We start from the raw sequence: 24801 nt of genomic DNA, 5'->3' as shown, positions 1-24801 counted from the left end.
AGAATCCTCCAGTTACAAAACTCCAGTGCTGGAGCAGAAGACAGGCTCCATCTTGATCGTATTAGAGTCTTGCTGACATTAAACACTTACAACTGCTTCCATCTAGCATGGCAGCGTTCCTGAATCACATCTCTAAAGCCGCTCATGGTATCTGCATCCTTCGTCCGTCACAAATTTTGTGAACTATCATCTGTTTATCTTTTCTGCTTTCTTGTGCCCCCCTTGAATGACTTCCTCCTAGCTGCTCCAGGCTGGGAATTTGGACTACCATTTGGTTTTGATTAAAACCAGACAGCCAACTCTGGAGAATTTAGGGAATAAGCTAATGGAAACTGCAAGTATGGCTTTAATTAGTGCATCAATTAATAATAGATGTTAGCTCGTCTTATAATAAGATGTCACAAATACAAACACAGAGGAAGCTGAAGTCGTTTCAGGAAAGAAGTTACACCAATTTTCCTTCCTTTATGACCCAGAATCCTCTTTAGAGAATGTGGAAGGAAAGAAGAGGGAGGTGGCCTTGGGACATCCAGGCTGTGGAGAGGCCAGTAGAGCAGCTTCATTGTTTATACCAGGGAAGCAGGAAACAGCATCTCTGACTTTAATTATCTTGCTTGGTGGAAATGGCTCGGTAATGTCTCCCTTTTACTTTACTTACAATCAATGGATTCTGCTGCTATTTATGACTCAAGCATTTTTTTTTTTTTTTTTGGTGACTGATGATCAGATTAATTATTGGGTCTATGTGCTTCTTGCAAATTTCTAGAAGCTTTCAATAATAAGAAGTGCAAGAATAATTCCACTTGGATGTGATAAAATGAGTAACATATAAAGAGGTAAAAGGCATTTTAAACTTGTTGGCCCTAACATCCATCCTGTTCTTCTCTGAAGTTGTAAGTAATTTTCATTGTTCACTGTTATTCTCCATCCCTGTATATCGCAAGGACCATCTTGTAGTACTTTCTTATAATAGCGGGTAGGTGATAACTCACAGATGCACAATGTTCTAACTACTATTGTTTTCCTTATTAGGTAACTAAAATCTCTCAAAGTTAATGCAAATCATGAACCATATTAGATACATGTTAGATGGCAAGAATGACTTATACTGTGCATGAGTTTGAAAATGAGAAGTAGTCAGATAAAAACATTTGGTCAGAAGCAGTTTTAAAAGTTTAGATCAAAGTCTTATTGACTAAAAACATGAGCATTTAGGTTTCTTGAATTTAATCTTCAGCCATAGGCCAAGAAAGAAGTCTGTTCTTCCATAAATTCTTTAAAAAGTATTTGTATTCATATTCAAAGTGTTTCTAGTGACACTATGCCTATTTAATCTTTCCAACAATTTTGTGTGTGTTCTTATGTTTTATTTTACAAATAAAGTATTGAGAAGTAATTTCCTCACAGTCAAATGATAGAAAGTGCCCAGGTCCACACTGGAACGCAGATATTGTAACTCCAAGCTTTGTGCTTTAATTTTTTCTCCATAAACTATCTCCCTTGACTTCCACTTAGTTTCTTTATGAAATTGGGAAAACTTCTTAAACTCTAATAGTTTCTTTTTAAAAATAGAGATAATTTCACGTAACTTATCGATTGGAAAGCAGGATGAAATTTATATACATAAATATTTGTGTATTTATGTTTATTTCCCTAAGAAAAACACCCTAGAAGAAAGGAATGAGAATTGATATTATGTCTTTCCTAATATGACTTGATATCTCTATGTCTGTCTCTCCCTTTAGTACTGATATACAGTGGTTACTCAATATTATATCAGCATCGTGCTAATTCTTAGTTACATTTTACTCATGAATACTGTACCCCGCGCCATATAATTTAGTTTTGTTTCTATTTCTATTGGCTTGGGAAAACAAGAAAACTCTGTTCACAAATGCCTTTTAGATGTCTAGAAACTCTTATTAGTAAATTTCTCATAAACATACCCTTTTCTACACAAAAAATATATTGTTCTATTAATAGGATTACTTCCCAAATCTTTAATTACTTATATTTATTTTTCATCGTTCAGTTGCTTGATTCCAAACAAATCTCAGATCTTATAGTCTTATAAAGGCTTTACCAAATATGAGTGTAAAGATAAATAGTGAGAAAACTTCCTAAGTACTTAATATTGTGTCAGGAACATGGAAGGAGTTCAAAATATTTGTCCCCTTCTTTCTACTTGCAAATCTAAATACAAACTTCCTTAAATGTTTGACTATTACTCTGTGCTGGATCAGCTAATCAAATAAGGGGATAGAGACAGTTAAGAACTTGAAAACAAAGTATCAGGATAGGAGTCTGCTCCAAAACTAACAGCCTTTGTGACCTGTGTGAGTTACCTAACTGGGGTAAGGATGTCTTAGCTTCCGTAACTAAGAATTGTCACAATGCAAAAAGCTAGTCCATATAAAGCCATTAGCTAGAATTGTTTTTACCACTTAAATTATTGCCTTTTTTAATGTTTACATCTCTCTTTCATGTATTTTTAGAATCTTTCTGTCTCTTCTATTGAACTCCAAGTTAAATGTATACATGTGAAACCGTTATAGTGGCGGAACAATTAGGTACGCCGTGGAAACAAGAATAGCAGGAGGAGGATTAAATGTTATTTTAAAGATCACTTTTCTTTCTTTTGTTTTCTTTTTTTTTTCTTTTTTGTTTTGTTTGTTTTTGAGACAGAGTCTGGCTCTATTGCCCAGGCTGGAGTGCAGTGGTGGTGATCTTGGCTCAAGGCAACCTCCGCCTCCTAGGTTCAAGCAAATCTCCTGCCTCCGTCTCCTGACTACCTGGGATTACAGATGCACACCACCACACTTGGCTAATTTCTGTATTTTTAGTAGAGACAGGGTTTCATTGTGTTGGCCAGGCTGGTCTTGAACTCCTGACCTCAAGTGATCTGCCTGCCTCGGCCTCCTAAATTGCTGGGTTTAAAGGCGTGAGCCACTGTGCCTGGCCTGAAGATCTCTTTTCTACTTAGGTACGTTTACCTAAACAATAAACATTAGCTATGATCATTTATCTAGTCATTCCCGAATATTTTCAGGAAAGTTGAATCTGGACTTCTGTACAGAATTATTCAGTGTCTCTCATGCAGTTCAACAACACTTTATGTAAAGCAAGATCTATCCTTTGAAAATATTGTTTTACTCTTTTATGAAATAAGTAGCAACATCATTAATTCAGTACCCACATTAGACATTTGTGATATTATGCGTGGAAGTCAGCTTTTATGTTTTCCATTTTTGTTAATGAATAGGTTTATAATAGCAATGAACTTGAAATTAATATATAAAGAGAATAAATACCTTTAAAGTATTTTGAAATGTCTACATTCATACGGTTAGTGTAATAAATGTAAGAACACTTTGTCCATGAAAATTATTCCTCTAAAAATCTCTAGCTATTTCCTTGCAATTTATTGAAGTTACTGTATTGGAAGCAATAAAAGTAGAATTTATCAGATTTTCTAATTTATTGTTTCAGTAAGTTTTACATGTGTTTTCTTTTTAAAAATATATTATCAAGAATTTTTTTATTATTTATTTACTTTTTTTATTATACTTAAAGTTCTAGTGTACATGTGCACAACATGCAGGTTTGTTACATATGTATACATGTGCCATGTTGGTGTGCCGCACCCATTAACTCATTATTTACAGTAAGTATATCTGCTAATGCTATCCCTCCCTCCTCCCCAGACGTAGTCTCGCTCTGTCGCCCAGGCTGGAGTGCAGTGGCGCAATCTCGGCTCACTGCAAGCTGCGCCTCCCGGGTTCACGCCATTCTCCTGCCTCAGCCTCCCAAGTAGCTGGGACTACTGGCACCCGCCACCATGCCTAGCTAATTTTTTTGTATTTTTAGTAGAGACGGGGTTTCACTGTGCTAGCCAGGATGGTCTCGATCTCCTGACCCTGTGATCCGCCCACCTTGGCCTCCCAAAGTGCTGGGATTTCAGGCATGAGCCACCACGCATGGCCCATGTGTTTTCTTTAAATAAGTTCACTTTGGTAGACACATGCAGACCAAGAAAAATCGTATAATTTGTAGTTTATATTCAATAAGCATCATGTGCATTATTAGTTTTTTGATCAATTTTGACACCCAACTTTGGTAACCATGTAGTATTTATCTGAAAGCACACATTACAGGAACACACTTAAGTTTGGTCTTAAATTATCAAAAGTAGCAAAATCATATAAGCTCTCCAAAACCATTGGTTCCTGCTTTTTGGACTACTGATGTTCATTATCTCACTTCACTGAAAATTATTACAGTCCAAGAATAGATATAAAAACAAGGTTATCTTGATAAATTTACAAGAAGAAAACAACCCCATCAAAAAATGGGCAAAGGATATGAACAGACACTTCTCAGAAGAAGACGTTTATGTACGAACAGACATATGAAAAAAATGCTTATCATCGCTAGTCATTAGAGAAATGCAAATCAAAACCACAATGAGATACCATCTCAAGCCAGTTAGAATGGCGATCATTAAAACGTCAGGAAAGAACAGATGCTGGAGAGGATGTGGAGAAATAGGAACACTTTTACACCGTTGGTGGGAGTGTGAATTAGTTCAACCATTGTGTAAGACAGTGTGGCGGTTCCTGAAGGATCTAGAACTAGAAGTACTATTTGACCCCGCAATCCCATTACTGGGCAAATACGCAAAGGATTATAAATCATTCTACAATAAAGACACATGCACACATATGTTTATTGTGACACTATTCACAATAGCAAAGACTTGGAACCAATCCAAATGTCCATCAGTGATAGACTGGATTAAGAAAATGTGCCACATATACACCATGGAATACTATGCAGCCATAAAAAAGGAAGAGTTCATGCCCTTTGCAGGGACATGGATGAAGCTGGAAACCATCATTCTCAGCAAACTATCACAAGATCAGAAAACCAAATACCACATGTTCTCACCCATAAGTGGAAGTTGAACAATGAGAACTCACGGACACAGGGAGGGGAACATCATGCACTGGAGCCTGTAGGGGGGTGGGGGCTAGGGGAGGGGTAACATTAGAAGAAATACCTAACGTAGGTGATGGGTTGATGGGTGCAGCAAACCATCATGGCACGTGTATACCTGTGTAACAAAAGTGCACGTTCTGCAAATGTAACGCAGAACTTTAAGTATAATTAAAAAAAGAAAAAAGAAACTTAGCAAATAAAAAAAAAAATTGACACAGACAAGAGGGCATATATGTCTTAGAAGCGAATGAGTCTGCCTGCCTGTCCCGTAGGGCTAGGGTACTATCAGAAACACAAAGATTCCAAGCCATGCAATATTTTCTTTAGAGAGGTCTGTGTGTGCCCTGACTGTAGAGGCTGAGGCTCTTCCTCTGTCAGAGCTTCCTTTTTATGTGAATACTGAAGCTGACAACACCATGTACCACCCTCCAGTCACCACCCTTGTTATATTACACCATAATAGTCTCTGAAATGCTCAATTCATGGCCAAAAAAAGGGTCCATATATCTTTAGTCTGTTCAAGAAATGTTCCCATCTCTTGCCTGATTGCCCAGCCCATCAATGATAGACTGGTTAAAGAAAATGTGGTCCATATACACCGTGGAATACTTTGCAGCCATAAAAAGGAACAAGATCATGTCCATTGCAGGTACATGGATGGAGCTGGAAGCCATCATCCTCAGGAAACTAACACAGGAACGGGAAACCAAACACTGCATGTTCTTACTCATAAAAGGGAGCTAAACAATGAGAAAACATGGAGACAGGGAGGGGGACATCACACACTGGGGCCTGTTGGAGGGGCTGGGGGAGGGAGAGCATCAGGGTAAGTAGCTAATGCACGTGGGGCTTAATACCTAGGTTATGGGTCGATAGATGTGACAAATCACCGTGGCACACATTTACCTATGTAACAAACCTACACATTCTGCACATGGATCCCAGAACTTAAAATTAAAAAAAAAAAAGTTCCCTTGCCGTGGTTGGCTTAGCACCCACAGTCTTCAACTTCTTTTATAACTCTTTCAAATGGGGTCACGCATTCTCTCCTACACCCTCTGCTCCCCTGGGATAGAAGGTGCAACTGCCTCTCTTCAGTTCCCTCAAAGTGTGTCCAGATTCATACTCCTCAGTTAAAGCTCTGCTCTGGTTAAATCTCTGCCTTCTGAGATTCATTCTAACTAGTTCCTCATCCCATACTTCGCAATGCAGCACTGTGCAACATTCTCAGCCCACCATTTGGGGGAGTAAGGCAGGTATGAAATGTGACAAAGGCTCGTGTCCTTGGAACAATATTTGTTCCAATTTCTGTTAAAGTACAAATATGTCTGTCTTTCCCTTTCAAATGGAACCATTTGAGAACCTCAGTATACATACCAAGTGAAAATGCTTCATATCCATCCACACATTCAAGTGATATTAACTGTGTATTTACTATGTGCATAGCACCATTCTATGTGTATTGTCAATTCAGTACCCACATTCAACATGTGTCATATCACAGCTGCACATTTTTTTCCCAGGTGAGGCCCTCAAATGGTTCCATTTGAAAGGAAAGATGGAAAAGGGTAAATTTGTACTTTAACAGAAATTGGAATAAATATTTTTCCAAGGTTATGAGCCTTTGTCAGAACTTCCTACCTACTACTTCTACCCCCTCCAAAAGGTGGGATGAGAATGTTTCCCGGTAGTGTGCAGTGGGGTATGGCATCAGGAGCTGCTGAGAATGAATCTCAAAGGGCAGAGATTTAACCAGAAAAGAGCTTTTACAACGGAGAAGAAATCTGGGATGCCCCATTAAACACAATCTTACAAACAATGGAAGGACTTTGGCCTCATGGAGCTTAAATGAGGGATATGGAATTGGTAATCAAGAATAAACATAAGCCTGGGAGTGGTGGTTCAGGCCTGTAATCACAGCACTTTGGGAGGCTGAGGTGGGAAGATCACCTGAGGTCAGCAGTTCAAGACCAGCCTGCAACATGGTGAAACCCTGTCTCTATTAAAAATGCAAAAATTAGCTGGGCGTGGTGGTGGGTGCCTGTAATCCCAGTTACTTGGGAGGCTGAGGCAGGAGAATCCCTGGAACCTGGGAGACGAAGGTTGAAGTGAGCCAAGATTGTGCCATTGTACTCCAGCCTGGGTTACAAGAGCAAAATTCAGTCTCAAAAATAAATAAATAAATAAAAATAAAAATAAAAATAAACAAAATAAGTAAATAATGTAGTATTATGTAGTATATGGACAATTGCTCGTGAAAACAGAAAATGCAGAGCATGCTAAAGAGGGTGTGGAATGAGGGTTGAGGGGTAATCATGTTATATAATTAAATAAGAAACACCAGGGTGAGCCTTACTGCAAAGGTGGCTTATCAGTAATGACTTAAAAAAAGATAAGAGAGATGACCATATAGATACCTTGGGTCACAGAGTTCCAGGTAGAATGAACAGATAGTGCACAGTCCTAAGGAAGCGTGTGCCTGACAGTTTCCAGAAATAGCAAGGGAATTAATGTGGCTAGAATGGAAGGAGAGAGAGGGAGAGAACTAGAAAAACATCTCAAGTTGTTAAGGAAGGAAGGTTAGGTAGTCTCTTCTAAGTAAGTAGTTTCAATTTCATTCAGTGAAAAAGTAGAGCCCTGGAAAGATTTTGATCAGAGATGTGGCAAGATCTACTTTACATTTTAATAAAATTACTTGAAAAGAATTTAGAGCCAAAGCAGGGAGACGAGGTCACTGTGGTAATCCAGCTGAGAGATGATGGATAGTGGCTCATGTGAAGATAATGAGAAAGACCAGGTTTGAAGCTGTTGTTGTTGTAGTTCATGCTACTAATATTTTTTGAAGAATTAAATTTGCTGTATAAGAAGAAGAGTAAAAAACACTTTTTGAGCAACTGAAAGATGGAGTCATCATCAATTGAAAAACGAAATCCCGGAGATAAAGCCAGTCTTGTGAGATAGAGTTCAGAATTTTAGTTTTGGGCATGCTGTGTTTCAGATGTCTATTAGAAATTTCTAGAAGTGTTGAAGAGGCAGTTGGATATATGAATTCAAGTTTGGAAAAGAGATCTGGGTTAGAGAAATAAATTTGGGAATCTCGAACATATTTGCAATTTAAAGCACAAACTTAGATGAGGTTGACAAGAGAGCGTGTGTAAATAAGATAAGAGTACAAATACCTAATTGGCTATTAGATTTAAGAAAGCAGAGGTCACTGTTGATATTGAGAGGAACAAGCTCAAAGAATGATATGGAAAAAATTAGCATGGTTTACAAGAAAATTGAAAGCCAAGATTGGAGACATAAATAAAGGAGAGAAAATACATGGTGGGGTAACTATCTGGGACCATGAGACGCTTTTATTAAGATGGAAGAATAAGAGTATATTTGCAAAATTTTGTTCTGTTGTGTTTTTTTTTTAATTAATATGGTATCTTCCCAAGGGGGAGGGGAGAAAGTATAGAAATGTTGAAGAGTGAGGAGAGTATAGAAATGTTGAAGTGCATTATTAAGTAGGAGAGAAGGGATGGGATCTAATGCAAAGGGGCTGATTTCAGATGGGAGTGTGATGCATGTGAAAATGTTAGTGGATATTAGATATCATGATTCAGTCACTCAACTAATCTCAGCTAGCCACCATCACAGTTGTTACCTATTCTATTTATTATTGTTATTATTATTATTATTATTGAGTCAGAATCTCACTCTGTTGCCCAGGCTGGAGTGCAGTGGTGCGATCTGGGCTCACTGCAACCTCCGCCTCCTGGGTTCAAGCAATTCTCCTGCCTCAGCCTCCTGAGTAGCTGGGATTACAGGTACCCACCGCCATGCCAAGCTAATTTTTGTGTTTTTAGTACAGATGGGGTTTTGCCATCTTGGCCAGGCTGATCTCCACCTCCTGACCTCAAGTGTTCTACCCGCCTCGGCCTCCCAAAGTGCTGGTATTACAGGCGTGAGCTACCTATTCTATTAACACAAATTGTTTTTGTTGTTGTTCTTCGCTATGCATTTTAAAATTTGTACCATAATAGTCTACTGGTTACATGATATCTATGAAACAAAAAATTGTTTTACAATTTTGCAAATGCTCATCTACATGATTTTTTATCTAATACCAGCTCCTGTATTTCTCTCAATGAAACATGATACATCCGGGTGCAGGAGAACAGTTCCATCTCTTAAAGTTGCAAAGATAGGCATTGTTTTTGTTTACTCTCATTTTCAGGCAGTATATTTTTGCTGTTTTGTTTTTTTTTTTTAATCTCTGAGCTCTTTTGCCAATTTCTTCTTTTTCGTTTTTTCAGTTCATCTCTCAGTTCTTCCAGACTTCAGTTGCTTTTGGCATTTCTCTTATGTATTTTAACAGCTTTATTGAGAGTTAACTGACACAATAAACTGTACGTATTTAAAGTGAACAATTTGATTGCTTTTGACAAATTCATATGCCTGTGATGTCATTGCCATAAACGAAATAATGAACATACCCATCACTGTCGAGTTTCCTCCTGCCTCTTTGCCATCTCTCCCTCTTGCTCCTTTCTCCCTTCTTCTGCTCCCAAGGCAACCACTGATCCGCTTTCTGTCACTGCAGATTGGTTTACATTTTCTAGAAGTTTATGTATATGAAATCATATGTATGTACCTTTTGTGGCTTCTTCACTTAGCATAATTATTTGGAGATCCATCCATGTTGTTGCATGTATCTGTCCTTTTTAGTGTTGATTAGTATTTCACTGGAGGAATATATCACGATTTATTTATCCAGTCATCTGGTGATGGACATTTGGGGCAATAACATTGGGATATTGTTATTTGGTCATTACAAATCAAGCTGCTATGAATATTCATGTACAAGTCATTGTATGTATACATTCTTTAATTTCCTTTTGTAAATACCTAGTAGTAAGTGGTAAGACCATTTGGTAGGCATATTTTTACCTTTAACTCTCAAACTGTTTTCTAAGGTGGATATACCATTGTATATTATCACTAACAATTTCTAAAAATTTTTGTTGTTACACATGCATGCCCACAGTTGGTATGATGAATCTTTTTAGTTTTAGCCATTCTAATAGATGGATGGTCATTTCTCATTGTGGTTTTAACTTGGATTTCCTAACAATTAATAATGTTGAGAATCTTTTCACATGCTTATTTGTCAGCATATCTTTGATCAAGTGTCTCTTCATGTGTTTTGTCCATTTTCGAAAATTTGTTTGTTGGTTTCCTTATTTTGAGTTATGGGAGATCATATATTCTGCAAACAAACTCTTCATCATATAGGTGATTTGCAAATATTTCTTCTAGTCTAGCTTGTCTTTTAGTTTTCTGTTGAAAATGCCTTTTGAAGACTAGAAATTTTTAATTTTGATAAGTGAAATAACTCTCAAGTGTTTTTTTCTTTTATGGATCATGTTTCTGGTCTCATGGCAAAAACATCTTTGCCTAATCTAAGATCACAAAGATTTCTCCTATACTGTATGCTAGAAGTTTTATGGTTTTAGGTTTTACACCTAGGTTCTATGAAATATTTAGAGATAATTTTTATATGGTGAAAGTATGGATCAAAATTTTTTCTTTTTAAGTATGGACATCCAGTTGTTCCAAAACCATTTGTGACAATTCTTTTCCCATGGAATTTTCTTTGCCCCTTTAACAAAAATCAATTGACCAATTATGTGTCTTCCTATTTCTAAATTCTCTATTCTGTTCTCTTAATCTATTCGTCTGTCTCATACAATACCACACAGCATTAACTATTATAGCTTTACAATAAGTTTTACACCAAGTATTATAAGTATTCCAAGTTTGTTCTTCCTTTTTAAAGTAGTTTTGGATAATGTAGGGCTATCGTAATTCTGCATGAATTTAAGAATCACCTTGTCCATTTCTATAAAAAAGACTGTTGGGATTTTAATCAATTTGTTATTTGGATCAATTGTGCGAAAATTGACATCTTGATAATATTGAGTCTTCTATTCCATGAGCATAATGTATTTTCTTTTATTTAGTTTTCTAGTTTCTCAGTAGTGTTTCCTGCTTTTTAGTGTAAGAATATTGTATATTCTTTGTCAGAATTATCTCTAGTACTTTATATTTTGAAGGCTATTGTAAATGTATTTTTAAAAATTCTATGCAGCCATAAAAAAGGATGAGTTCATGTCCTTTGTAGGGACATGGATGAAGTTGGAAACCATCATTCTGAGCAAACTATCACAAGGATGGAAAACCAAACACTGCATGTTCTCACTCATAGGTGGGAGTTGAACAATGAGAACACATGGACACAGGGTGGGGAACATTGCACACTGGGGCCTGCCAGGGGGTTGGGGGAGGGAGGAGGGATAGCATTAGGAGATATACCTAATGTAAGTGATGAGTTAATGGGTGCAGCACACCAACATGGCACATGTATACATATGTAACAAACCTGCATGTTGTGCACATGTACTTTAGAACTTAAAGTAAAATTTTAAAAAAAAGTTTACATAAAAAAATTCCTCTAAATGTTTATTCTATTGTGTAGAAATATATTTCATTTTGGAACATTGACTAGTATGCTGCTGACTTGCAAAGCTAACTAGTTCCAGCATCTTCAAAGATCCTTAACATCTACGTAGACAATCATATTGTACGTGAATAGGCAGTTTTATTTATTTTATAACTTAAAGCCACTGATTGATTGAGTGATTGATTATTGTTGTTGCTGTACTCCATAGAATACAATCTACATTACAATGTTGAACAACAGCTTTCATAACAAATAATTCTCAGACCCAAAATGTAGATGATGTTGAAGTTGGGAAATCCTGCGGTATTCCTAGTGTGCTAAGAATTTTTATCAGGAAAATACATGAAAATTTGAAAAATGCTTTTCTCAATGTGATTTTTCTCTTTTAGTCAGCATGAAGCTTTTTTGTCGTTTTTAGTTTGTTAATATGTCAAATTTCATTGATTAATTTTTGAATGTTTGACAAATATTGCATTCCTGGGATAAACCATCCATTGTTATATTACCTTTTATATATTATTGAATTTAATTTGCTGATATTAAGGAAAACTATGTATCTTCAAAGGGGATAGCTGTCTGTTGTTTTATTGTTCTCTTTGTTATTGATTTCTAATTTACTTCCATTATGGTTGGAGAACATACTATGGATAATTTGAATTATTTTAAATCTGTTGGGTCTTGTTTTATGGCCGGTCGTGTTGTTATTTTGGTAAATGCACTGGAAAAGAATGAATATTATATTTTCCTGTAATGTTTTTGTAGATGAGGTATCTGGTCAAGGACCAGGGAAATGAAATATTTTCACCACTGTTTTGTCAAATAGGTATGAAACAGCATCTATTATATGTAAACTGGGGGCATTTCTTTAGAGAACCCTTAGCTTTAATGGATGCTCACTAAGCAACCTTATATTTTCTTGGAATAGAGGTCTCCTTGCTTCTGCCATTTTAAGCATTATCCAGTTTTAGTGCTATATACCAGTAGGATAATCATTTATATTTTAAAAGTATTAAGTAGTTATTAGCCACATTTATGATAAGTGAATTCAGCCAATTTTTAAGTGTAAACATGTTGGTTTACACACGAGCATCCAAAAAGTCATTATTTATAGATAAATAATGATTTATTTTCTCCTCTGTGGAAGTGGCATCTTAACCATAAGAATCAAAGAATACAATGATAACTGAAAAAGCATAAACAGTGCTTTATCAAACTCTTAAAAAGTTCAGTGTTCTCAGTATTTCACTGAACATATTCACATTTATACAATATTACTTCTACAGGCTGGTCTTAATTATTATCTTGGATAAAACAATACACCAACAGTGTTTTCTTTCATGAATTTCAATGACCAGGTTTTCATTTAGTATAAAAATGAAAATTTAAAAAACTTTAAAATTTAACATATTGTAAATTTACATATCTCATTGTAAGTTGAAGAAAAATATGTTTGGCAGAAAGTAGTAAAAACGTTGCCAAAATTCAAATGTTAGAAAAATTGTTTGAAAGAGTTTGTAAAACATGTGTTATAAAAGGTTTCTTTTATCCTTTTGTTGGAAGGTTGAATTTCACTACCAAAATAATCCTATTGTGGAATAAAATATAACAGAATTTCCTCTACTTATATTAGTTATTTGCGGGCCAAAGTAGAGTGTGGATTATATTTGCCAAGTTCTTATGTAGACAAATGAATCACAGAAACACAGTAGCTATTTTATTTGGGGCCTTGCTGAGCTGCAAGTTTTTTAATGAGTTAAAATAATATTTTGGGTCTTGAGTAGAAGGTGTGAACTATCAAAAACACAGACATTTGACTTTAAAGTTTAGGACAAAAACAACTCCACATGCAAAGTCAGTTTGAGCAACAGACCCATTGAACTTGGAGATAGAATCCCCTGGGTGATGGTCTCCATAACTGTTTTCTTTGGGTTGTACAACAGTGAAGCCAATCTGATGAGGCTGAAGTTCTTAAGAGAAGACTGTTCTATCACCACCATGGGAGCTTAAACACTGTCCTTAGCTTATGTCTGAATAGCTATGCCAAGATGATTATTTCCCTCTCTTCTAGACAAGGGAAGTAACAACAGTGATCTTTATTACTCAACAAGAAGAAGATGGAAACGAAAGAACATATATATATAAGCGAATAGAATAAATGAATTAGAAGAAATTTTTTTTTTAAATGGGCCAAATAGTTTTATTACCATTAAGCTACTTGCTGTTCAAATGCTGATTAGAAAAGAAAAAAACAGACCAATTAAATACAGCAGATGTTTTTGAGCACCTACTATGTGTGAGACAGTGTTATTAGGGATTTTAAAGATAATTATAACAACTAACTTGTCACCTGATAATTTCTATAAATAATTAGACATGCATTATACCCTACAATAATTTGAGGTTGTTTTATTTTCCATTTTAAGTACACGTCATTTCAACATTTTCCCCCAACCCTTCCTATCCTAAGGTCTAAGTCTAATGCCTGCTTTTCTGTACATTCCTTCCCAGATGATCCAAAAATTATACTTAATTACTCTCTTTTATATATCCTCTTAACACTTAATTCATACCTCTATTCAACATGACTCATATTTAGGAAATATTGTAAAGGAGAATACTTAGAAAATATTGCAAGAGAGAATTTCAACAGTTGTATCTAAAGACTGATCTCTTATATTTAAGAAAGTCATTCATTGCAACTGAGAGAGAGCCTCTGAATGGAAGAAAGCAAATAGATAAGAAAAAAGGGAGCACCCGTCCTTCCAGAAAGATGAGACTACTACGTTCTAGAAATCAATGGGGAAGTCACAATCAAAATCTTAGTTTTTCCTGTAATACAAATATTTGTTACTCTCCTGCATACTAAGTTGAATAACATTATTTTTTTTTTCTGTTGTGAGTTCAAGGCCATGTTTATTTCTATTCCTAACACTATACTGTGAAGAGCTAGGGAAAGAAGGGATGAAAGGCTACTAGGAAATCACATGTAAGCCTTAGTTTAATTAGATTCTATCCCTATCCTGGAAGAAACCAGAATTTTGAGTAGTGGAGGATGCAAAGAGGGTTGGGGGAAAAACAGAGTGTAATTTAGAGCAAGGGGCACATCTGTGCAATAGAGTCTGTAATGACTTCTGGGAGTTATGGGAAACTGGAGTGAAACATGATGTCACCGGAGGGATGGAAGGCAAAAGTCAAAAATGAGGGATGTTTTGCCACCTTCTCTGGAGCAGACCAGTGTATTACTTTTCTCTTCCCACATCTGTTTAGACGCTTTTTCTCTAAGTCCTCTATGCTTGCCTACCAAATTTCTGGTCTTGCGAATATGTCCATTAGTACAGCCATTTCTCAAGGTAAATAGAATAATGAGATTCAGAAGTAAATTTACTGCTGAGTTTTTAAAAATTCCTTGAAATGCAAACCACAAAGGAAATGCCGAGTTGCTTCTCTAAGAGGTGGGGGAAATTTGTAGGACAAGATCCTCAGTTTCTGGTTTTTGCTTTCATTCTCTGAAGACATCTCTGTGTTTCTTGGCTTTGCCGTGTGTGTGCATCTGTATGTGTGTTTCCAGATACATGTGTAGTATATCCTTGAGCCAGACCACATGCCTGTGATTCAAAACTTCAGCCTGCATTTGTCTGAAACCATGAAACTCTGGGTGTAACCTAACAGAACCTGGCGGGTTGTCTGAATAGTTCTTTCACTACTTGACCTAGAGTATAGGAAATCAGATGACATATTGTTCCAATTTTACATTAGTACTCATATTTTAATAAGAAAAGGAAGAGTGTGTTCTATCAAGATTTTTTTTTGAATACAAACAAAATCTAGTTACAAATCCAAACTATTACAGCATTTAATTTCGGAGTCATGAAATATAGCTTACTTGGTTATAAACAAACGAAAAACTCTTCATATACAAATCTTTTACCATTTGCTGTGAGATGAATTGTGTTCCCTGCAAAATTCACTTGCTGAAGCTTTAATCCCCAATGTGATGGTATTTGGAGATGATGCATTTGGGAGACAATTAGACTGAAATGAGTTAGGAAAGAGTGACTCTCATGATAGGCTTAGCGGCTTCATATGAAGAGGAGGAGACCCCAGAGTTCTCCCTCTGCCAGGTGAAGACATGGGAAGAAGGTGGCAGGCTGCAACTCAGGAAGAGGGTTGTCACCTGGAACTGAATTGCTCACCATCTTCATCTTGAATTTTCTAGCCTCAGAACTGTGAGAAATAAATGTCTGCCCTGGAAACCACTCAGTCTATAATAATTTGCTGTAGCAGCCTGAACAGGCCACTACAGGATTTTACATTGAGTTACATTTACAGTAAAACTTAATGCTAGTCCCAGGCATGGTGGCTCATGCCTGTAATCCCAGCAATTTGGGAGGCCAAGGCGGGCAGATCACGTGAAGTCAGGAGTTCAAGACCAGCCTGGCCAACATGGAGAAACCGTGTCTCTACTAAAAATACAAAAGTTAGCTGAGCATGGTGATGGGGGCCTATAATCCCAGTTACTCAGGTGGCTGAGGCAGGAGAATCGCTTGAACCTGGGAGGTGGAGGTTGCAGTGAGCCAAGATCACACCACTGCATTCCAGGCTGGGCAACAGAGTGAGACTCTCTAAAAACAAACAAACCAAAAAACCCTTAATACTAGCAACTCAATGTTTATGAATAATAGTAATAACATGAATAATAGGTGGAATCTGAGGAATTATTTCTTCTCTCTTGCTAATAAAATTCCTGGGGGAAAGTCAATTAAGATGGGAGCTGAAATCTTATCCTTCCAAATAAATATCAGCGCTATGTTTGATGAAAATACGAGTCATCCTCAGCTCAGCTATCCCTAAGCAAGATGAATCAAAACATTTTGCATACTTATTTTTGGAAAGGCTTACCATATATTACAAAAGGAAAAAAAACAACCCTACTTATTTCTCCCACTTTAAAAATACATCCTGTTACAGAACTTTAACTTGCTTATGTCACTCAGCTATTTAGGGGCAAGACTCCCCCCTCCCAGCACAAGGAAAGGTTTTCTAGTCTTCAGGCAGAAGCCTAAGTCTAGCTTATGATATTTTTCTCCAAAATCTTTTGTATATACTTTGAATTTATTAAGGCTAGATTAGAGCCAAAAGAGGTTTATTTCAAAAGCCAGAAGAGGCCAGGCTCAGTGGCTCATGCCTGTAATTCCAACACTTTGGGAGCCTGAGGCAGGGGGATAGCTTGAGCCCAGGAGGTTGAGGCTGCAGTGGGCTGTGACCATACCACTGCACTCCAGCCTGGGTGTCAGAGGGAGGTCCTGTCTAAACAGAACAACAACAAAACCCCACAAATGCTAGAAGAGGCTTTCTTTCCCCGCTTTCTTTTACCTGTCTCTTGCTGGGAGAAAATAGGCCCTGAATTACGTAGCTTCATAAGGTGGGATAAGAATAAGAACATGAATGGCAAAACACAGCAAATGTTGTTGTTAAGCCTGATAAGAATTCTGAGAGGAAAGATCTATTAACATATTCCATGTACAGATCAAGTAACTGAGGCTGAATGCTTAACTCACTTGTCAAAGTCCCCACGTGGGAAAGTGTGTCAGACTTCAAAGCACAGTCTCTCTCTCTCTCTCTCTCTCTCTTAGTTATGGGAGTGGATTCTCACTCTGCCCCAAGGCTGGTGTGCAGTGGTGCAATCATTCATTGCTCACTGTGATCTTGAACTCTTGGGCTCAAGTAACCTCCCACTTCGGCCTCCCAAAGTACTGGGATTACAGATATGTGAGCCAGCAGGCTAAAGCACAAAGCTCTTAACCACTGCCTTTTGGTCTGTTTGTGTAATACTTCTTATTATAATTTCTCTCCCTGTAGACCCTCATCCCCCCATCTCTAACCTACTGTACTTGGCCATTTGCAAAATTCTTGATATTAACTCCAAGTTTTCCAATGATATAAGTTAAAAGGCATAAAAGTGAATAAAAGGAATATACACTTCAAATTTTAATTATTTTCTAATTATATTCAAGTTGTTTTTGATAGCATAACCCAATTAAAAAATTTGGGACAAGCCTGTGGAATAATTGTTAGATAAAATGGGAGTATTGTTAGTTGAAACGCTATGTGTCATTAGTAATGCTTACATTAAAATACTAATTAACATATGCTGGAGGCAATAAAACCACCATGAGGTAAAACAAACACTCAAAAAAATTAATCCATAAAGAGAAACACTGGGTAAATATATCAAAATATAACCGTGAACAATGTTATATAATGAGTAGAATAATCTTTGTTTTTTTTTGTGTTTTCTAATTGTGAGTATTTCCTGACTATTTCATTGTGACAAGACAATACTCCAAAAATGGAAAGGCAAAATATATTTGACATATAGTATATTCTAAAGTAATTAAGACATTTTGAAGATACAGTCAACAAATGTATCTGTGGTTTCAGGCAAAATAACTTATTTGGACCCTAGTTTCCTCATCTTAAAATGAGTGGGAGGGACTCAATATGTATTACAACTCATATGTAGCATGTTGTAATTTTTATTTAGATTAACTTTTGAAATCTTCTCCATAATCATGAGAAGTAGACAATATTAGCTCACTTTTTCTGGACGAGGAAGTTGAGTTTCTGAGTCCTTGGGAAACAGACAGGTGCTGAGGACCAAGAATCAAAGTCATTTATTTCCAAACAAGATGCTTAAAATTCCCTCCATCATAATTATTTTATATGCTATGATACGGTTTGACTCTGTGTCCCCACCCAAATCTCATCTCGAATTGTAATCCCCATTTGTGGAGGGAGGGACGTGGTTGGAGGTGATTGGATAGTGGGGTTCTCACCGTAGTGAGCGAGTTCTCGCAAGATCTGATGGTTTTATAAGTGGCAGTTTTTCCTGCTCTCTCTCTTTCCCAGTGCCTTGTGAAGAAGGTACTTGCCTCTCCTTCGCATTCCACCATGACTGTAAGTTTCCTGAGGCCTCCCCAGCCATGTGGAACTGGCAGTCAGTTAAACCTCTTTTGTTTATAAATTACCCAGTCTTGGATATTTCGTTATAGCAGTGTGAAAATGGACTAATACGTGCTATGTCCAAATAATTCTGATTATCTAAGTCTCCCTTTCTTTATGTCATATTCTTGAATATCATCTGTAATTTCCCTCCAATCTGTTTAGGTATGGTTCATTTGACGCTTATGAGGTGTCAAATTTATGCCAGCAATTTCCGGACTATTTTACTTGTTCCTGCAAAGACTTTTCCTTGAACGACCCAGCTGACTGTACCTCCTCCCCATTTTTGATACCCATGCAGTAGGAATGTTAAAGCTTTACATGTTTGCACTACCTTTTACTTCATTAATAATAAGAACCGTATTTTCTGTTAATATTGTGTTTTTCTTTTTTCCCCTTAAGTACACACACACCCCTCACTAACTGTAATTCAGTAGAAGGCTCAGAATATTGTAATTTGGGTTTTTCAAGTTACATCACTTTGAGGGATAAAAACTGGAACATACTGTTCTGAAGTCCCACAGCGTGGTGTGTGTGTCGTGCAGACTCTCAGCTCCCATATGGCAGGCCCAATTTTCCTTCTTCTCTGCTTCGTAAGAGGCAGATATATCTCTTTGCTCTACAGACCCTAAGTAGAAGTTAAGGTACTAATCTCCAGGAAAAGCGCCACTCCTCCTGCTGACCAGGCACTAAATATTTACTGGGTGATGTTTGCCTGTCATTCGCATGGCCAGAGCCAGCTGCTGTCAATTCTGAAGCCACTACCTTCTGAGTTGCTGAATCCACAGAACTGACACCAGCAATGTTTTGTTGTTAGTCTTCTATAAAGAGTTTGCTTTACATTTTTTAAAAGTTTTACTCTTGCACCACTTCATGACTCTTTGAGGAATGGAATGGAAAAAAATCTGAGAGATATTTTGCTGAACATCACATCTGCTCTTTGCAACACTGGCCCACACTCCTCTAACTGACCTAGTACAGCTGACTCTCACTCACCTTCTGCTAAGGTATAGGAGAGTCCTTATCTCTCACTAATCAGTAATTCAATTTTTCAGCACACATTTGTTGAGAGTTCTTTATACGCCAGACACTGACTGATGTTTTGATCACAGATCAAAAATGAGGCAAAGTTCCTTCCCCTTTGCAGTTGATCTCTTTATTGTATTTAATTAATTGCAGACATTAAGAAAGCACATATATACTAATTAAGATGACAGTTGCTATAAAGAAAAATAAGTCGAGACAAGGGTCTAAATAGTCATGTGTACATCTCTGTGGATGCAAATGTGTGTGCTATTTTTGATAGGTTGTCAGGAAGGAAAGCTTCTATGAGAAAGCAACATTTGAATGGAAGTGTGGGGACAGGAGTGTTACAACCAGAAAGAAGCAATTATAGATCTTCTGAGACAAGCTTATCTAGATCTTGCTGCAACTTATGATTAACACACGTTAGGCACAAATGGAATCTCCTGCTCTACCTTGTTTACTATAATAGTGTATAAAGAAATTGAATAGGTATCTCCAGAAAATGTTGAGAAGGGCAAATTTTAACACTTAAAAGTTAAGCTACGTTTTTAAACAATTATTCTCTTCATAAAGTGAGCCTCAGGGACATAACTGTTGGAAAGACCCATCTGTCTCCTGAAACTGCCAAACTGGATGGTAGCAAGATTTGAGTGAGGGCGTGGGGGTCACTGCTTATTAAAAAAAAAAAAAAGAAAACAACCCCCCTCAAAATTTTATTCATAATGATTCAAATATCAGAGATTATATAAATCATTATGCTATATTTTGAAGTATATTAATATTTATAAAATTATTGGTATTTATAACTCTGATTATCTACTTAATAGATTTTGACCAATCAGTATCCTATACAGTTCCTTTTCAGCCTAATAGAACCAGACATGCATTTATTTGTTGGTGGAGGTACAGAATTATGTCAGTGTTATCAAGAATTTTTTAAGCTCTTAACACATTCAGGATGCTATGTCTGTATCGGATGTTGTACAGGGGTGGCAGGTGTGATCCTGGCTCTCATGTAGTTTATAACGTAGCTTTGGGGAAAGGAGATTCATCTTAACACCAAGGAGAACAACAAAGAGTCTATGGCCATACCGCCCCGAGTGGGCCAGATCTTGGAAGCTAAGCAGGATTGAGGCTGGTTAGTACTTGGATGGGAGAACAACAAAGAATGGTGAACAGCAGCTCCCCCTTGTATACTGTTGACATCAAGTTAAGGATAAGCTGTAAATCATAATGAATGAAGAGTGGGAGGCACACTTCATATGTAACACAAAGTGAAGGAAGGTCTGATCTGATTCCATGGAGAGACAAATAACAGTAGGAGATTCCACTATGAAAGGTGACAAGGTAAAGTTGGAGAGAGGGAGTGGGGAAATCTAAGGATCACAAGGTTATAATCATGGAGCTCAATTACAGAGTTCAAAGCATTGGTTTAATGCAGCTCAGAGTGGTAGGTGAAAGATGTGTATATTTTTAGAAGTGGTTACTATGCAGGAGAAATGAAAGTCATAAGAAACAAGCTTCTTCATATTCAGTATTTAATTGGAACCTCTCATTATGCCAGTAAGAAGGCAATTGCTCCCATCTCCTATTTTAGAAATAATTAGAGTGAGGCTCTGAGAGGTTAAATAATCTTTACCCTGGCGGGGTGTTCATGAGTTACAGGGCAATATTTGAACTGAGTTACTTTCCCCCTGGTCACAGGCTCCTTCCTGCCCCAAGCAGTCTCTTGATTTCAAAGCAATAGGCCAGCCTTGTGCAGTGATCTAGAACCATTAGCCAATGGTGTTTTTTTGAAAGGAGATATTGCGTATCCACATGACATGTTGAAATAACACATGTATTTAGAGAATCTTCAATCTCCTTCCTTTTAATCCTTTGTAACTATGAAGTACCAGGCCATCTGCACTTTAAAAATTGTCTCAGAGCATCCAATAATCTGTTCCAGAATTACTATATTTTTGGAAAACATATCACTATTGCATATTGTTAGAGATCAGGGAATTTTATGTTAAAATCTGCAAATCATTAACATATTTCTTGTTAAGTAGCCAATATACTGTTTAGGATCTATAAAAACTGGGAGTGATGAAATTTTAATAAGGTTGTATATTTCTGAATCTTTGTCTTTAAGCACATTAAATATGTAGTAAAGAACCATAACAGTACATTTAAAAAAACCACTAGTTCGCTATTATATTAGCAGAAATTCATGCTAGAAAAGGTCTTACTTGTTTTCAGATCAAGAAAATAAAATCAAAGAAGATAAAAGCTCTGTCTTTCTATTAACAGATCAAGAATCACGTTTTGTAGTTGTGTTCAGGTTCTGCCATTCATGCCTTCCACAATAAACTGTGATCACGTGGGACATTGCATGTTTTCTAGGCTTAATCATTCTAACACATATCGTATGAATCTCACTGTTCTTTCATCATTTCTGTAGCATGATGAAACATGAAAATGTCTGAAATGCAGCTGAGAATCCCACATAATTTATCCGAAAAAGTACAAGTTGTTTTATGCTATGAATCAATCTCAGGTCTTAAGGTTTCAGTGTAAAAGCTGACATGGGCTATGAGACAGAGACACAGGTAACGAAAGGGTCGGTGCAGAGTGACGGTAACTGTTCATGACAGTGATAATTACTAGGATGATAAGAATACTAATGGTAATAGTAACAACAGCTAACTCTTTTTTTTTTGAGGCGGAGTCTCACTGTGTCACCCAGGCTGGAGTGCAGTGGCGTGATCTCGGCTCACTGCAAGCTCTGCCTCCCGGGTTCACGCCAGTCTCCTGCCTCAGTCTCCCGAGTAGCTGGGACTACAGGCGCCCACCACCATGCCCGGCTAATTTTTTGTATTTTTAGTGGAGACGGGGTTTCACTGTGTTAGCCAGGATAGTCTACGATCTCCTGACCTCGTGATCTGCCTACCTCGGCCTCCCAAAGTGCTGGGATTACAGGCGTGAGCCACCGCGTGCGGCCAACAACAGCTAACTCTTGAGAGGTTAATACGTTCCATGTTTTGGGCTCAGCAAATTACATCAATTACTTTATGGAAACCTCACAAAGTCTCCTTGAAGTAATAATAAAAATAATTACTATTGAATATTTACTTTGTGTTGAAACTTCACAGCATTATCTCATTTAATTCTTACAAACTATCTGAGGTTCTGTGGAGAAATAGGCCTTCTTAAATACTGGAAAGTGGCAGCAGAGATAATATTAGGACCGCCTGAGCTTTCATGCTGTTTTTTTCCTCTAGGTTAGCAAAGGGACCCTCTGATATTGAGTGTGGCTCAAGAACTTGCAGAATCCAATGTTCATAAACTTTCGTGTAAATGGGAAAACATTTATTTTGGGTAGTCACTCCCAAAATAGTGGTGCCAGCACTGAGTATAAAAACAATAACAGCATCTCGAATATTTCAGATCTGGTGAGACTGTATTCTTTACAGATGGTGTCAACAACAGCTGTGCGCTCCTCCTAGGGACTTTGAAGACAAGCAGATATGATGCCGACATAAGCTGTGTCTCCTCTTGTTCTGTGTGGCTCGGCTCTTTGGCTTCAGAATTTTTGTTGTGAGTCCTTACCCAGTTAAGTGAGGAGTTTCCTCTCAGTATGTGTGGTGTGTCAGTGGGTGTGGCTTCATTTCAGCCAGTAATCCTCCTGAAACACTATAGTAGGGTGAGATGAATATTCCTGTCTTACAGATGGAGAAACAGATGGACTTAGTGTCGCTATGTATCTTGCCCAAAGTCACTCAGGTAATAAGTGGTAGAAGCAGATTTCAAGCTCAGACTGCTGACTCCAACTCTTCACTTATAATAAGCTCACCGTATGTGAGCAAAATATTGCTTGAAGAAATCATCCTCTCTACTGCCCCACAGTTCTGCAGATAGCAATGTCATCAGTATCTTTTTACTTTTGCCTATAAAATTTCATGTAATACAATTTTTTCTATCTTTGCATTTTTCTCTCACTCTTAAAATATCTGGCAGATCAAATACCTGTCATTTTTCTATTTAGTCACTTAAATTCTTTTGATCTTCATAGATAAGACTGAATCCTTAAATCTTTGTGAAATATTATTATTTTGAATAATTTCACATCCTACTATCACATTTGGTCATAATCCATTTTTATCTTGATTATTGGCAATATTTAATTCTGCTTTGTTTCAGTAGATCTGCAAATTGTATGTATGTATGTATGTATGTATGTACTTATTTATTTATTTTTGACACAGAGTCTTGCTCTGTTGCCCAGGCTGGAGTGCAGTGGCATGATCTCGGCTCACTGCAAGCTCTGCCTCCTGAGTTCACACCATTCTCCTGCCTCAGTCTCCTGAGTAGCTGGGACTACCGGTGCACGCCAACATGCCCAGCTAAATTTTTTTTGTATATTTAGTAGAGACGGGGTTGCGTCGTATTAGCCAGGATGGTCTCGATCTCCTGATCTCATGTTCTGCCCGCCTCGGCCTCCCCAAGTGCTGGGATTACAGGCATGAGCCACTGCACCCGGCCGCGAATTGTATTTTGGTGAAAGCTTAGAGAAGACCAGCAAGCTGAGAGCTCCTTTAAGAACAGGAAGTGCAGTGGCCTTTTTCCAATCTACCCCTCGAGGCCAGGAGCTTCTGTCCCTCGCTGGCAACTGATGCCAGGAGTTGCCCAGGGAAAGTGTTTCTGGTTAAGATTATAACCTGTGCAGGTGGGCAGGTTGGTAGCTTTTATTCTGCTTTTATAGCTGAAGATGAGGCCTCAAGAAATGTGTGTGTGTGTGTGTGTGTGTGTACATTTTATAGTTTGAATGTTGAGAAAATTTCAATGTTGAGTAAATGAGTTCTAAATATTGAGAAGGGTGGGTGGCGGACAGAAAAAACACTCCAGGAAGTGCTGATTAAATTATTTTACTTTTCTTGACCAATTCTAGAATAAGCTACAAAACCTTTTCAATGTAGCAGTGAAGGGAAGGGAGATGTTATAAAGTGGAGACACAGGCATATTTTAAAAACTCTGGAGACAGTTCACAGAGATGTGTGCAGCACAAAATAGAAATAAATAGAGCTTTACAAACCTAGTCGCAAAAGACTTTGAAGTAATCACATAGATTCTGAGAATGTGCTGATACTCTATCAGTGCTGATGAAAGGAAATTGTAATGGGATGGCAAGTATGGGATATTGAAAAACACGGGTATCAGAAATAAGTCAATAAATAGCTGGTCCACAAACCAGCAATGGTTGGTGAAGATCTGGTCAAAATTCA

At 37.4% G+C, this 24801-nt stretch overlaps 1 protein-coding gene across 1 annotated transcript in view; it reads right to left on the bottom strand.

Moving 5' to 3' along the window:
- DLC1 (DLC1 Rho GTPase activating protein) overlaps positions 1–24801 on the bottom strand; it is a 523594-nt gene that overhangs the window by 433064 nt on the left and 65729 nt on the right. The window lies entirely within an intron of this gene.

This window comes from Hylobates moloch, unplaced genomic scaffold, assembly GCF_009828535.3.
Source record: "Hylobates moloch isolate HMO894 unplaced genomic scaffold, HMol_V3 SCAFFOLD_8, whole genome shotgun sequence".
Classification (NCBI taxonomy): Eukaryota; Metazoa; Chordata; class Mammalia; order Primates; family Hylobatidae; genus Hylobates; species Hylobates moloch.
This window is presented reverse-complemented; position numbering and strand designations above follow the sequence as displayed.